The following is a 4,449-nucleotide window of genomic DNA, read 5'->3' on the forward strand; positions in this document are numbered from 1 at the left end:
GGTTTTTTTCTGTTGTTTTTTAATAGACTTTGTTTTTTCGTGCAGACTTAGGTTAAGAGCAAAATTGAGTAGAAGGTACTGAGATTTCCCCTGTAATTCCTGACCCCACATACACACAGCCTCCACAACTATCCAATCCCACATCAGAGTGGTGCATTTATTAAAACTGCAGAACCTACATTGACACAAAATTATCACTCAAAGTCCATAGTTTACATTATTGCTCACTCTTAGTGTATACTCTATCAGTTTTGATGTGTAATGACATATACCCATCATTACAGTATAATACAGAGTAGGTTCACTGCCCTAAAAACCCTCTGTGCTCCACCTATTCATCCTTCCTTCCCCCTAACTGTTAGCAACCTCTGATCTTTTTACTGTCTCCACAGTGTTGCCTATTCCAGAACGTCATACAGTTGGAATCATACAGTATGTAGCCTTATAGATTGGCTTCTTTCACTTAATAATATACATCTAAGGTTTTTACATGTGTTTTCTTGGCTTGATAGCTCACTTCTTTTTAGCACTGAATAATATTCCATTGTCTGGATGTACCACAATTTATTTAACCATTCACTTACTGAAGCACATCTTGGATGCTTCCAAGTTTCAGTAACTACACATAAAGCTGCTATAAACATTTGTGTTCAGGTTTTTGCATGGACATTAGTTTTCAACTAATTTGTGTAAATACCAAGGAATGTGATCATATGATAAGAGTACATTTAATTTTATAAGAAAATGCCAAACTGTCTTCCAAAATGGCTCTATCTACCATTTTGTGTTCCCACAGCAGTAAATGAGAGTATCTGTTGCTCAGCGTGCTTCCCAGCATTTGGTGTTGTCATTGTTCTGGATTTTGGTCTTTCCACTGGATGTGTAATGGTATCTCATTGTTGTTTTGTTTTGCAACTCTCTCATGATACATGATGTTAATCTTATTTTCATATGCTTATGAAAATATCTGTATATCTTCTCTGGTGAAGTTTTTGTTCCTGTCTTTTTCGCATTTTCAAATCAGCTTGTTTGTTTCCTTATTGTTGAGTTTTAACAGTTCTTTGTATATTTTGAGTAGCAGTCCTTATTAGAATTCTGTTTTACAAATATTTTCTCCCAGTCTGTGGCTTGTCTTCTTATTCTCTTGACGTGTTTTGGAGAGCCGAAGTTTTTAATTTTAGTGAAGTCTAAATTATTCATTATTAACTGCATGGATTGTGCCTTTGGTGTTATATCTAAAAAGACATTGTGGGGATTTCCTTGGTGGTCCAGTGGGTAAGACTCCACGCTCCTAGTGCAGGGGGCCTGGGTTCAATCCCTGGTCAGGAACATGATCTCACACGCCACAGCTAAAGATTCCGCATGCTGAAAATAAGACCGGTGCAGCCAAATAAATAAATCAAATAAATATTAAAAAAAAAAAGACATGGTGAAACCAAAGGTCATCTAGATTTTTTCCTATGTTATTGTCTAGGAATTTTATAGTTATGCACTTTACATTTACATCTATAATCCATTCTGTGTTGAATTTTGTGACAGGAATAAGGTCTATATCTAGATTCATTTTTCTTTTTTTAATGTGGATGTCCCAATTGTTACAGCACCATTTGTTGAAAAGACTGCCTTTTCTCTATCGTATTGCCTTTGCTTCTTTGTCAAAATCAGTTGACTCTATTTGTGTAGGTCCATTCCTGGACTCTCATTATGTTCCTCTGATCTATTTGTCTATACTTTTGCCAATACCGCAATGTCTTGATTACTGTATATTTGTAGTAAGCCTTGAAATTGAGTAGTGTCTTCTGACTTTGTTCAACTCCTTCAATGTGTTTTTGGCTATTATGGGTCTTCCGACTCTCCAATTAAACTTTAGAATCAGTTTGTTGATATCCACAGAATAACTTGCTGGCATTTTGATTTGGAATGCATTTAATCTATAAGTCAAGTTGGGAGAAGCTGTCACCTTGAAAATACTGAGTCTTTCTCTCCATGAACATGGAATGTCTCTCCATTTATTTAGTTATTTGATTTCCCTTATCAGCGTTATGTAGATTTCCTCATATAGATCTTATACATATCATGTTAGATTTATACCCAAGTATATCTTTTTTTAGGTGCTAGTGTAAATGTTATTGAGCTTTCAATTTCAAATTACTGTTTATTACTGACTTATAGGAAAGCGACTGAGTTTTGTATGTTAACTATCTTAGTCAGTTTGGGCTGCCATAACAAAGTACCACAGAAAGGGTGGTTTATAAACAGAAGACATTTCTCATAGTTCTAGAAGCTAAGAAGACCAAGATCAAGGTGCTGGCTGATTTGGTGTCTGGTGGGAGCCCTCTTCCTGGTTGCAGATGGCTGTCTTCTTGTATCCTCATATGGCAAAGAGTAAGAGAGCTCTCTGAAGTTTCTTTCATAAGGGCACTAATCTCATTCATGAGGGCTCCACCCTCACGACCTAATTGCCTCCCAAAGGGCCCACCACCACATACCATCACATTGTGGGTTAGAATTTCAACATGTGAATGGGGCAGGAGATACGAACATTCAGTCCATTGGATAATATTAACCATGTATCCTTCAATCTTGCTATAATCACTTATTAGTTCCATACGTTGTTGATTCTCTTCGAGTTTCTACATAGATGTCATCTGTGAACCATGACAGTTTTATATCTTCCTTCCCAGCAAACAGAAGTCCAGGACAAGAGAGATTCACAGGGGAACTCTAGCAAACATATAAAGAAGAACAAATGCCTATCTTTCTCAAACTATTCCCAAAACTTGAACAGAAAGGAACACCCTCAAATTCATTATACAAGGTCACCATTACTCTGTCTGATACAAAAACCAAAGAAAGACACTACAAAAAAAGAAAATTAAAGGCCAGTATCTTTGCTGAATATAGCTGCAAAAATCCTCAACAAAATGTTACCAAACTGAATCCAACAATATATACAAACGATCATACACAATGATCAAGTTGGACTTTTCCAGGGACACAAGAACAGTTCAACATTCACAAATCAACCAATGAAATATACCACATTAACAAAAAGATAATAAAAGTCACATGACAGTCTCAATAAATGAAGCAAAAGTATTTGACAAAATTCAACATACATTCATGATCAACACGTTCATCAAAGTGGGTATACAGGGAATATACCTTAACATAATAAAGGCCATTTATGACAAACACACAACCAACATCATACTCAAGATGAAAAGCTGAAAGCCTTCACACTAAATTCAGAAACAAGACAAGGATGCCCACTCTTGCCACCTCTACTTAACATAGTATTGGAAGTCCTAGCCATAGCAGTTAGACAAGAAAAACAAAAGCTATCCAAATTAGAAGGGAAAAGATAAAACTGGCACTATTTGCAGATGACATGATACTATATATAGAAAACCCTAAGGTCTCCACCCAAAAACTATTAGAACTGATAAATGAATTCAAAAATATTGCAAGTTACAAGGCTAATATGCAGAAATCTGTTGCATTTTTATACAGTACTAATGAAATATCACAAATATAAAGTAAAAAAAAATCCCATTTAAAATCAAATCAAAAGGAATAAAATACCTAGGAAAAAACTTAAGAAGGTGAAAGACCAATACTCTGAAAACTCTAAAATGTTTATGAAGGAAATTAAAGATACGAAGAAAGGGAAAGATATCTCATGTTCTTGAATGGAAAAAATTAATATTGTTAAAATGCATATACTACCTAAAGCAATCTACAGATGTAATGCAATCCCTATCAAAATACCTATGATATTTTTCACAGAACTAGAATGAAGAATCCTAAAATTCATATGGAGCCACACAAGACCCCAAATTGCAAAAACAATCTTGAGGAAAAAGAACAAGGCTGGAGGTATCACCCTCCCAGGCTTCAGACTATACTACAAATCTATAGTCATCTAAACAGTATGGTACTGGCACAAAAACAGACACATAGATCGACAGAACAGAATAGAGGGCCCAGAAATACACCCATGCACTTATGGTCACTTAATCTATTACAAAGGAATCAAGAATACATAATGGAGAAAAGATAGTCACTTCAACAAGTGGTGCTGGGAAAACTGGTTACATGGAAAACAATGAGATTAGAACATTCCCTCACACCATATACAAAAATAAACTCAAAATGTATTAAAGACCTAAATGTAAGACCTAAAACCATAATGCAGCCATATGGAAAACAGTATGGAGGCTCTTCAAAAAACTAAAAATAAAACTATCATGTGACCCAGCAATTCCACTCCTGGGTGTATATCCAAAAGAAAAAAAAAAACCCACTACTTGAAAAAATACATGCACCCCAATGTTCATAGCAACACTGTTTACAATAGCCAAGTCATGGATACAACCCAAGTACCCATCAACAGAAGACTGGATTCAGAAGATGTGGAATATATGTAAACAGTGGAGTATTAGCCAT

This window comes from Physeter macrocephalus, chromosome 17, assembly GCF_002837175.3.
Source record: "Physeter macrocephalus isolate SW-GA chromosome 17, ASM283717v5, whole genome shotgun sequence".
In the NCBI taxonomy this organism is placed as follows: Eukaryota; Metazoa; Chordata; class Mammalia; order Artiodactyla; family Physeteridae; genus Physeter; species Physeter macrocephalus.